The sequence below is a fragment of the Carcharodon carcharias genome, chromosome 2 (genome assembly GCF_017639515.1).
Source record: "Carcharodon carcharias isolate sCarCar2 chromosome 2, sCarCar2.pri, whole genome shotgun sequence".
Taxonomy (NCBI): Eukaryota; Metazoa; Chordata; class Chondrichthyes; order Lamniformes; family Lamnidae; genus Carcharodon; species Carcharodon carcharias.
In genome coordinates, this window is record NC_054468.1 from 214,491,803 (window position 1) to 214,504,603 (window position 12,801).

The following is a 12,801-nucleotide window of genomic DNA, read 5'->3' on the forward strand; positions in this document are numbered from 1 at the left end:
ATTTGTCCACATGTGCTGGTTGATGCAGCAGTTCTTTAAGATTTCAATGTGTGAACTACTGTGCACTGCCTCATAAAGGTTTTAACTCTTAATTATTTGTCCCATATGCCCTGATTTGCTGTCCTGTATCAATCCAATACTTGACGAACCTATGCCTTGGGAGCCATGTGTAGTTTGTTGTGACTGAAGTGCTGCTAGTTCTTCATCTAACTTTGCCTGTTCCCACGCCTGATCCACAGTGAGCATGGGAAAGGAAGCAATTATTGCTAATTGCCAACTCTGTTTGAATGTATGTCTGGAGGTGTCAGTACATTAACCCCTGCCTCCAAATTCCTGCCATGTTGGGTTGCCCAGCATGTCCATAATTGTGGAGTACCAATTTCCACACCAATTGGAAAGCAAATAGACTCTGTTAGTCAACTGGATGATTTTTGACTGTTTGTCAACCATTTTTTTTTCTCCATAATCAATATACAGGTTTTCATTTTCTTTTCTTCTATTGCCCTAAGATGTATCTGTATCTGTTGGGTGCTCACAGCAGTTTTTGTCTTTACTTCCTGGAGACTCCAGGGCAATCCCAGGGCTGGCAATGTGAGAGCAGAAAATTGACTAAATGGATTTTGCTTCAGGTTACTTGTGAGATCACTTGTGATGTTAGGAATTAATGAAATTAAATGGAGGAGCCCAGTAGATCATAGAAATTGCATTTGATTGAATCTACATAATGTAGACATTGAATAAAATCGATAGAACAGACCACCAGCCAGCACTGACTTCTGAACCAACTTGGGTGGGGACCTAATTGGCCCAAGCTCCTATTGTCTGCACTGAGAATGATTTCAGACAATTAATCATTTAAAAAAAAATCAAGTGAATACTATCTATCAAGTATATCTGAAACAGAAGGTATATCAAATGAGAAGAAGGAGAGGAAAAGAGTGAATGTATGGCAAAGCGATGGGCAGTGAGGAGGTTCACCGGATTGATCCCAGAGATGCAGGGTTTGTCTTATGAGAAGGGATTGAGTAGTTTAGGTCTATACTCGCTAGAGTTGAGAAGGATGAGAGGAGATCTAATTGAGGTATCTAAGATGCTAAAGGGGATAGACAAGTAGACGTGGAGTGAATGTTTCTCCTTGTGGGGCATTCTAGAATGAGGGGGCATTCTAGAATGAGAGGCCATAGGTTTAGGCTATGGGGTGGGAGATTTAAATCAGAGATGAGGAGAAATTACTTTTCTAAAAGGGTCATGAATCTGTGGAATTCACTACCTCAGTGCAGTGGATGCCGGGTTGCTGAATAAATTTAAGGAGGAGATAGACAGATTTTTAATTAGTAACATGATGAAAGGTTATGGGGAGAGAGCAGGAAATTGTAGTTGAGGCCAAAATGAGATCAGCCATGATTGTATTGAATGGCGGGACAGGCTCAAGGGGCTGAATTACCTACTCCTGCTCCTAGTTCTTATTTTCTTATGTTCTAAAAGGAATTAAGCAGAAGTGAATGAGAGGGAATGAGTGAAGAAAAGGGAAATGTATGAGGTAGGAAACTGGGAATTGCAAAAGTGACTTGAAAGAGTATAATACTGTTCAACCAAATAGTGTAAAGTATGTCAAACTTGCATGGATGAGCTAGGTTTCAAAATTACTTGTAAGACTTTAGTTGCAGTGACAATATTTGTGAATGTATACTTGCATATGCTTTACTAAAAACTTGCAGCTCATGGTTGGGATCTAGTTGAATGGCTGGATCATTCCTGTTTAATATCCCTATGTGCCAGATGGATGTTAAAGACCAAATTCTGCCAACCAACATTCTTTCCAAAAGTAGCACAAAAAGCAGATTAACTGGTGATTCATCTCACTGAAAGGGTGATAGAAGCAGTCTCTTTCAAAACTCGAATGGGAAGTATTTGTAATACAGTGGTATAGTAATTGGGAAGCTCTTTTCAAAGAGCTGGCACAGACGAGATGGTCCAAATGGCTTCCCTCTGTGTTGTAAAATTCTGAGATTATTTTGTGGGGTCACCTTTGTGCAAAGTAGCTGCTACAGAAACCACTGCAATTTAAAGTAATTATGTATAAATTGTTTTGATATTTGAGGCTCAAGGCGCTAAATAAATGCCTTTAAATATCTTTAATTCCTTGCCTTGATACAGTATTTTAGTTTCCCATATGGATTTTTCAGTAATTTTGCTGGTTTTAATTTACTAAAAAAAAAGGTCATAATGGTTTCAAGCAATGTGTTTTTAATGGATCCTTTTTGCTGTAAGTATGTAAAACCGGAGAATGATTCCTCTTTAAAGGGCATTGTCTTAAGAAAAAAACACATTTTCGAGATGGCAAAGATCTAGGCATCATTTCAATCATAAGTTATCAAAGTGGTGGGGGGTGTTGAAATTCAGCATTTGAAAAATCATGTGCGATTTGACTGGAGGTGGAAAAGGAGCCCTTGACTGACTGGAAGGATATTAAATACTAAAAATGCCTGTCGGTTCATTCTTTCGTTGGCTCCAGGAAGTTGAGAAAGATGGAGTTGGGGCAATGTTTATGTTGTTCGCATCAATTAATTAGCGCCAAGGAAAAGAAATGCATTGCTGTTGCAGACAGGAGGAGGATGATGGTTTCATGATTGTATTTGGTCAATGAAAGATACATGGAAAAGAGGGTTAGGATATTCAACTGTGTTAGAAAGCAAGTGTTGTAAACCAGACTTTACATGTATTACTAACAGATTATTTACTTCATGAGACAACGTAATGAGTGGATACATTTGTTTTATGCTGTGTAATGTTAAATATAATATCAAGGCTATGGATTCAGAAATAAAATGGGCATGTTCATGGTTTTTTTTAAGGCTCACGGTTCAAATTACTTGATTATGCTTAGGTTTTTGAGAAAATCTAAATTAGTGGCTTTGATAATTTTTATTTATGTATTTGCTCAGTCTTATGCCTTGCCTTTTGTTTTAAAGTGCCAGATACAAGAAAAATGGTTTGAGGAGTGTGCAAATTGTAGATGGGTAACTGGTATGGAAAGGTCATGTGGACTATTAGTGCTAGGATAATTGGTGAAGGGCTCTGGGAGTGGCAGTCGAGGGAAATTGGAGTGTAAAAGGATCAAAGAGATGTTGAGTTCTGGAGTGCTCGTGAGGGCATCTTTAGGTGGGAAGAACTTCTGAAGCCTGATAGTTGGAGCAAGATCTTTTGGATGTGAAAGTGTTTAAGAATGCACCAGTAAATAAAGGTCAAAATACGGTAAAAAGACAGACTTGAAGGCTCGTTTAATCTGAATGCATGCGGCATTTGTAACACGATGGATGAAATGATAGTACAAAGAGAATTAAATGAGTATGATATGATAGCCACAACAGAGACATGGTTGCAAATTGACCACAGCTAGAACCTGAGTATTCAAGGATATTTGACCTTTTGGAAGGACAGGAAGAAAGGAAAAGGAGGTGGGGGAGCCCTGTTCATAAAGGATGAAATTGGTATAGTTTGAGAAATGAACTTGGTTCAGAAGGTCAAAATGTAGAGTCAGTTTGGATGGAGATTAATAGCAGAGAAAACAAGTCACTGGTGGGAGTGGTTTATAGGGCCCCCGACTGTGGCTACGCTGTCGTATGGAGTATAATCAAGAAATAATGGGGGCTTATAAGAAAATTACTGCAATAATTGTGGGAGATTTTAATCATCTTGGAGATCGGATGAATCAAACTTGCAAAGTTTGCCTGCAGGATTAGTTCAAAGTGCATTTGGGACAGTTTCTCAGAACAATTTATTCTGGAACAAAACAGGGAACTCGCTATTTCAGACCTGGTAATGTATAATGAGACAGGATTAATTAATGACCTCCTAGTAAAGGATCCTAGTAAAGGTAAGAGTGATTATAGCATGATGGAATTTCACATTCAGTTTGTGGGTGAGAAGTTTGGGTCTGAAAGTAGTGTATTAAACTTAAAGACAATTATGAGGATATGAAGAAAGAGTTGGCTAAAGCGCAAGGAGAAAATAGCTTAAAAGCTAATGCAGTGGCAGATATTTAAGGAGATCTATTTCATAACTCTCAACTGATGTGGGAAAGCCTCTAGAGAAGAATACACCACCTGTGGCTCATTAAGGATGGTATCAAACTGAAAGAAAAAAATTATAATGCTTGCAAGGATTAGTTATAGGCCAGAGAATTGGGGAAATTTTAGAAACCAGCAAAGGATGACAAAAAAATGGAGAAATTGGAGTATGTAAGAAAACCAGCAAGGAAAAGAAACATACTTAAAATACTTGTAGAAGCTTTTACAAGGGGAGTAAAGTAGCGAAAGTGAGCATTGGCCCCTTGGAGGACAAAACTGAGAAATTACTAATGGGAGACAAGGAAATGGCAGAGACTTTGAACAAATATTTTATATCTGTCTTCAGAGTGGGAAGCACAAAGCATCCCAAGAAAATAGAAAAATTGGAGGAAGGAACTTAGAACAATCACTGGAGCAAAGGCACTAGGAAAAGTAATGGGGCCAGAGCAAAGGTACTAGGAAAAGTAATGGGGCCAGAGCAAAGGTACTAGGAAAAGTAATGGGGCCAGAGCAAAGGTACTAGGAAAACTAATGGGGCAATGTGGTGTATAAATTTCAGTATCAGTGTTATGCTAGGTATGTAGGCTATATGTCCAAAAGACTGGCAGATCAAATCAAACAGCATGTCCTAGCCGCTGTTTGCAACTGGCAAGGTACAGACTGTACCCAACCAGCCTGTGCTTGCAGTGTTCCAACATTAGATGTGATTCCGTGATTGGACAACATTTGCTAAATAATTCTGTGTGCTAAGAATGACGCAACCAATTTAAGATTGTAAGTTGGACTCGCAGTGTGGCACATTTGTGTGTACTGGAAGCTACATATGTTAAAACACAAGGCCCTGTTCTTTGCAGACAGAGCATGCACACACATTGTGCTTGTTTCAGCTAAACAAAATAAGTGACGGCCATTCACTGACTCATTCCTCAGAGAAAATGCCATGACCAATTGGTGTCAAGCTGTCTGGTTTAAATTTCAGGCAACGCTTGGCAGTTAAGACAACTTTATTGAAATATATAAGATTCTTAAGGGGCTTGACAGGGTATATGCTAAGCGGTTGTTTTCCCTTGTGATAGAGTCTAGGACCAGAGGGCATAATCTCAGAGTAAGGGTTTGCCATTTAAGACAGATGAGGAGGAATTTCTTCTCCCGAGTGTAGTGAATCTGTGGAATTCTTTACTGCTGAGGGCTGTAGAGGTTGGGTCGTTAACTATATTCAAGGCAAAGATAGATTTTTAATCAGTAAAGGAATCAAGGGTTATGGGGAAAAGGCAGGAAAGTGGAGTTGAGGATTATCAGATCAGCCATGATCTCATTGAATGGTGGAGTAGACTCGATGGGCCGAGTAGCCGCCTTCTGCTCCTACGTCTTATGGGCAAGTCTTGCTACAACTGTACAGGCCACTGGTGACACTGCACCTGAAGTACTGTGTACAGTTTTGGTGTCCTTACTTGAGGAGAGATATACTTGCATTGGAAGCAGTTCAGCGATGGTTCAGTAGACTGACGCCTAGAATGAAGGGGTTATCTTATGAGAAAAGATTGAACAGGTCGGGCCTGTACTCATTGGAGATTAGAAGAATAAGAAGAATAATTGAAACACAAGATCCTGAGGGGGCTTGATAGGGTAGCTGCCGAGAGGATGTTTCCTTTTGTCAGGGAATCTAGAACGAGGGGCACAGTTTAAAAATGAGGGGTCTCCCATTATAGATGGAGATGAGGAAGAATTTCTTCTAAGGATTGTTAGTCTTTGGAATTCACTTCCACAGAGAGCAGTGGAGGCCAGGTCATTGATTATATTCAAGGCAGAGATGAACAGATTTTTGATTGACAAGGGTGTCGAGGGTTATGGGGAAAGCCAGAAAAGTGGAGTTGAGGCCACAGTCAAATCAGCCGTGATTTTATTGGATGGCAGAGCAGGCTCTTGGCCAAATAGCCTACTTTTTTTAATGAACTTAAGAGGAGGAATTTAGCAATTTGGAGCAGTGGGAAGTGTATGGTGGGGTTTTGAAGCAGTTGGTGGGTTGCTGAGAGGATTAAGAAAGAGGGTTTGTGAATGTGGCATTATTATGAAGAATGTTGCGATCTGCAACTATCAGTGGAGGGTGCAGTCACAAAATTATAGGATGCTGGGACTATGTGGAACTGCTGGGGAAAGGGGATGCCAAGGTCTGGGATAACTGGGAGTGTGTTATTGGAATTTAAGGGAATGGGAGTTAAATTCTATGACAATGATGTGGGGCGAGGGAAAAGTTTTTAGGCAGATTGAGATGGGGATGGTATGGAACTTGGAATGGTTGGGTCTAGTGGTATTTTTAGTGGTAGTGAGACAAACCATGGTGCTTTCTTCTCACATGACCACCCCTCTGTCCCTTCAGAAAAGAGCAGCTTCACAACACTGAGCTGGGAAATCTTTTTAGTCACTTATAAAGAGCTTACTGCATTTGCATTGTAATTTTCAACTGTGTATGTCAGCAATTGCAGGCCATGCATTTAAAATGACTGCGCCCTGCTTGATGCTGGAAAAAGTTGTTCCACCAAGACAGTGCTTATAGCACATCCTGGGCTGTGACCTGGGAACTGACTAAGATTTTCTTAAAAAGCTGCTGTAGCACTTATGCTATTTCAGACAATAGAATTTGCGACAACAGGCAAAGCTGACCACACACGGGCCTGAGCTTGAATCACATGTAAATAAAACTTATCATAATTAGAGCTGTATTTCCTTAGAACTTGTGTGTTTTTATGGATAATTTGAGTACTTAATTTCAGTGACATATGAGTCTTATTTAAGAACAATTTTAACTGATTCAACATTTTCTCATTTTGTTATAAAAGTAATCATATGCTGACCAACTGCTGCCACATGGTGATTCTATGCGTAAGTGTGTGTGTGTTTGGCATGTGCAGGAGTAGTGGAGTGGCTAAAGAAAGGAACGATACTCCATTCACAGGATCCATTGAGATCTGATCCAGGTTTTGTTTGAAAAAGCTTGATTTGGTAGGAGCAGAGCAGCCAAGATACCAAGGTCTCCATGTTGTGGCACAGAATAGACTGCATTACATATAATTGTGTAAATGCCATGGTTACAGTTTTTGTCTGTCAATCTTGTGCCAGCTTATCCGGATCTTGTATTATTCCTCTCCTGGTTCTGTTTCTAGTCTTGGGCCAGTACTAGTACAACTTTGCTGTCTATTGTGGCACACTAGGTTTGCCTGATAAACATGGGTAGTTGCGCTGAAGTAGTAACATGCCCATAACAGGGAGTTGGGCAGTTGAGAAGGTTGTGAGTGGCGACATGCTGTTAACTTGGGATAGGTGGGACTCTGGTTTTACTTATAAATAGTATTTTTAAAAGCTATAATATGGTTTTTGGTCAGCAGCATTACAGTCAAATATTCACATATGAATGCATTATGTTATGGTGCACAGTTATGATGAGAAATTTTAGAAAAACTGTTCTTAAAGATTATCTTTTTTATGTAAAAAAAAAACCTTGAACCGACTTTAAAGACTATTTTTTAAAATAGCTCCAAGCTACTAGACTGAATTTTGGATTTCAGACCAGGCCTCCTCTTCCAAGAGGACAAAAGATAATTAGTTTAGTTATGGTTCATTCTGGTTTTGTCCAAGAGCTAACAAAGTTTTGTTGACACCTAACTGTAAGAATGCCTTGGCCAGGAAAAAAGATAAGGACCACAGTGAGAGAAGGGTTTGCTTGAAGTGTTGATACCTTATTTGGGAGATGACTTGGCATTTTTGTACAGGTCATATGATAACAAGCCATCCTAGCTCCTAAAAAATGTTAAAAAGGGCAGAGAGTGGAGAGAAAAAACATCTTCAGAGAAGTTGACGAGCTTCAATATGGGGAGAAAGGGACCAACAGGCATAGCCATCAAACTGCTGTAATCAACCAGGCTAAAAAAGGGCCCCACTGCAGTTCCTTTTAAAGAGAAGTAAAACTTCCCTGTTTTTTATTTCTCCCCCACCCCACCCCATCTGATTGCATTTTCTAAGCTACGTGTTAAAGCAACCTCTGGCAAATCGACAGTGGAAGCCATCATAGCTGCAGAGACAACTCTACAACTTTGAGACCTTCACTTCAGACAACACAACACCTCAACTTCAAAGCACATCAGGCTTGCACTGAATATGGACTAATCTTAATTTACATTTCTAAATATATTATTGTAATTTTTAACTAATCTTTGTATGTATGTATATGTCTGTAACTTTCTTATCTTAATTAATTTCCAGAGCAATTGAGTGAAATAAGCCAATTTTTTTTTTAAGTAAAAAGGCTTTGCTGTTAGGTTATTTTAAATTGAATTTCTCACTGCATGGGTAAGAAAATATACACACATATGCAAATACATTGTTCAAGGGAGACTTTGGGGGAAACACCTTTTAAAACGTCTGAGAATTGAAAGGTCTAGATTAATTGGGAACATTCTCTAGATTTATCAAGAGCAGACCACATTTAACTAAGTAATTTATTTGAAGAATTCAATTAAATAAGCACAGTGACTTGAGGAATGCAGTTCACGAGGCATATTTGGCTGTTTGAAAATCACTTGGTAAAGCACCATAAAGACAGTTGTTGCTAAATTTAATGGCAGTACTGTTTAAAAGTAGTGGCATAAGCAGGCAGTGGGATGAATAGATCTATGCTAAATTGTTAATAGCAAAAGGTATGTTGTGGAAAACTTTGGGATGTTTCTTCCTCTCCATTTCACACATGATTTGACAATGGACATGAAGCAACAAAGAGACCTGATAAGAATGTATGACATTGCAGAAGGTCATATAGATTGGAAGAGTGGATAAGTATTTGCCAGTTGCAGTTGTTCTTATCAGTGGGCATGGGATTAAAAGCAATTAAAATATTCCTTAACAAAAACAGAATTACCTGGAAAAACTCAGCAGGTCTGGCAGCATCGGCGGAGAAGAAAAGAGTTGACGTTTCGAGTCCTCATGACCCTTCGACAGAACTTGAGTTCGAGTCCAGGAAAGAGCTGAAATATAAGCTGGTTTAAGGTGTGTGTGTGTGGGGGGCGGAGAGATAGAGAGACAGAGAGGTGGAGGGGGTTGGTGTGGTTGTAGCGACAAACAAGCAGTGATAGAAGCAGATCATCAAAAGATGTCAACAACAATAGTACAATAGAACACATAGGTGTTAAAGTTAAAGTTGGTGATATTATCTAAACGAATGTGCTAATTAAGAATGGATGGTAGGGCACTCAAGGTATAGCTCTAGTGGGTTTTTTTTTATTTTATATAATGGAAATAGGTGGGAAAAGGAAAATCTTTATAATTTATTGGGGAAAAAAAAAAGAAGGGGGAAACAGAAAGGGGGTGGGGATGGGGGAGGGGACTCACGACCTAAAGTTGTTGAATTCAACATTCAGTCCGGAAGGCTGTAAAGTCCCTAGTCGGAAGATGAGGTGTTGTTCCTCCAGTTTGCGTTGGGCTTCACTGGAACAATGCAGCAAGCCAAGGACAGACATGTGGGCAAGAGAGCAGGGTGGAGTGTTAAAATGGCAAGCGACAGGGAGGTTTGGGTCATTCTTGCGGACAGACCGCAGGTGTTCTGCAAAGCGGTCGCCCAGTTTACGTTTGGTCTCTCCAATGTAGAGGAGACCACATTGGGAGCAACGAATGCAGTAGACTAAGTTGGGGGAAATGCAAGTGAAATGCTGCTTCACTTGAAAGGAGTGTTTGGGTCCTTGGACGGTGAGGAGAGAGGAAGTGAAGGGGCAGGTGTTGCATCTTTTGCGTGGGCAAGGGGTTGTGCCATAGGAGGGGGTTGAGGAATAGGGGGTGATGGAGGAGTGGACCAGGGTGTCCCGGAGGGAGCGATCCCTACGGAATGCCGATAAGGGGGGTGAAGGGAAGATGTGTTTGGTAGTGGCATCATGCTGGAGTTGGCGGAAATGGCGGAGGATGATCCTTTGAATGCGGAGGTTGGTGGGGTGATAAGTGAGGACAAGGGGGACCCTATCATGTTTCTGGGAGGGAGGAGAAGGAGTGAGGGCGGATGCGCGGGAGATGGGCCGGACACGGTTGAGGGCCCTGTCAACGACCGTGGGTGGAAAACCTCGGTTAAGGAAGAAGGAGGACATGTCAGAGGAACTGTTTTTGAATGTAGCATCATCGGAACAGATGCGACGGAGGCGAAGGAACTGAGAGAATGGGATGGAGTCCTTACAGGAAGTGGGGTGTGAGGAGCTGTAGTCGAGATAGCTGTGGGTGTCGGTGGGTTTGTAATGGATATTGGTGGACAGTCTATCACCAGAGATTGAGACAGAGAGGTCAAGGAAGGGAAGGGAAGTGTCAGAGATGGACCACGTGAAAATGATGGAGGGGTGGAGATTGGAAGCAAAATTAATAAATTTTTCCAAGTCCTGACGAGAGCATGAAGCAGCACCGAAATAATCATCGATGTACCGGAGAAAGAGTTGTGGAAGGGGGCCGGAGTAGGACTGCAACAAGGAATGTTCCACATACCCCATAAAGAGACAGGCATAGCTGGGGCCCATGCGGGTACCCATAGCCACACCTTTTATTTGGAGGAAGTGAGAGGATATTCCTTATAGTGTGAAGTTCTTAATGGAGTAGAGGACCCATACACAGATCTATGAAAGCCAATAAAAAGGAAAATTAGAATTGTTGGTTTTATGTAGAAGAGCATTGAATACAGAAGAATGTGAAAAATTAATACAGATGTTAGTTTTGGTCAAGAGCACTATATGCAGTTTTGAGAACTTGTTGAAAGAATATTGGAAACTTGGAAAAGGTGAAATGTAGATTCACGTGAATGATCCTAGGGCTGATGGTAGGTCTAGAGAAGATAAGATTTATAATGGCCCAGAGAAGTTTAAAAACAAAAAACTGTGGATGCTGGAAATCCAAAACAAAAACAGAATTACCTGGAAAAACTCAGAAGGTCTGGCAGCTTCGGCGGAGAAGAAAAGAGTTGACGTTTCAAGTCCTCATGACACTTCAACAGAACTAGAGAAGGTTAATGAGGAATCCAATTGAAGTATTGATAAATTTGAGGGTTAATAAGGTAAACAGATTATTTCCATTCATTAGAGAATTTTTGACCAGGAAGTATTGCAAATCAGTGTTGCAGGAATGAAAGGAATGTTGGGAAGAACATTTCCAGGTAGAGTTATTAGAAGATGCAATTGATTGTCGCAAGTGGTCATTTTATCATGACTTTTAACTGTGAGTTGCTAAATGCTGTTAAAAGTATTCAAATGGTCTAGGGAAATGGGATTACAATAGTTAGCTCTGATGAAAAGCTTGTACCCACACCAGGATGATAAGCAATATTGTAACCACCTGTCCTGAAATTTATGATCTAAGGTGTATTTTTCAGCAGCAAACTATTTTATATTTATTTCTACAAAACAGCTTAAGGAGAGGGGGCAGGGTGGAGCTGAGTCCAAGACAATCTGTCTAACATGAGAGTTAAATAGGATGCCCATCTTCACCTACAGCAAATATTTCCACATAACTGACGGCTAATCTATTGTTGTTTTGATTTCTCTCTTCCTCTTCTCTTTTTTCCCTTCTTTCCACCAGTGGTCACGAAATACAAATAGACATGTAAATAAACTCCTGCTTTGCACCAGGCATGACTTTCGTGGTAATTAAGTGTTTTCCTTTGTAATATTTTGCTGAACTTAATTTAAAATACAAAAGTATGCAAATATAATTTTAAAAACTTGGCTGGGAATCTTTTGGAAATTGATCTTACTGAGTCTGGAATTTCTCCTGAATTGCAGGCTGCAAATATGAAATTAAAGTATGTTTTGGAAGTGCATGCAGATATTACGTGAGTGCCAAAAATGACAGTAGCATACTTTTAATAAGGCTAAAATACATATCAACATTTAAATGGGATTTTGTTACAACTGTAGCTGGGGATGTGGAGTATGAGTGAAGGCAATTTGTCAAAGTGGCATTTCTTTCTACAATTTGACATCAGTTTACCAAAGGATTATTTATCCTCACTTCAGAATTATAACTAATATTTGAAGTTTTGAGGCACAACTGGCTAAAGAGGTGGGCTTAAAATAAATCAGTTTTTAATTTTTTTTAAGTCAGCAAATAACCTGTCAAGTTATGATTTTGTTTTCAGTCAAATATTAACATTTGCTTAAACTCCACATTAATTCTGGGCTGATTAAAAGAACATCTTTTCTGATCTCAAAGATTAAATACTAGCTAACAGATGTTGACATGGTGTTAAGCTTGCAAAAGCATGAGACTGGCCCAAAGCTTGCCCCTGTGTCAGTCAAGATCTCATCCTGGCATCTGTTTGAATTTTATATTTTATCAGTTAATATTTATGATCCCTGGCCTTATTCATTCTTATTTTCCGTTATTTCAAGCTTGTTTAAGCTCATGCAATGGCAGAACTTTCCTTGGAGTTAAAAGATTGTCAGTTCAAATATCATTTGAGTCTCGAGAGCACAATCTAAGCTGGCATTAGTGTAGTACTAAAGGAGTGTTGCATAGTCAGAGGTGCTGTCTTTCAGATAAAACGTTAAATTGAGGCCCCATCTCCGCTCAGGTGGTGATAAAAGATCCCATGGCACTATTTCAAAGAAGAACAGTAAAGTTAACCCAATGTCCTGGCCACTGCTTTTCCAGGCTAGTTTTAGCTACAAATTCACTGACTCCATTTAATGATACATAGTTGTATGAATGACATTTTATA

At 39.9% G+C, this 12,801-nt stretch overlaps 1 protein-coding gene across 1 annotated transcript in view; it reads left to right on the forward strand.

The window, feature by feature from the left end:
- Positions 1–12,801, forward strand: part of prkd3 (protein kinase D3) — a 410,491-nt gene that overhangs the window by 23,279 nt on the left and 374,411 nt on the right. The gene's annotated exons all lie outside the window — the stretch shown is intronic.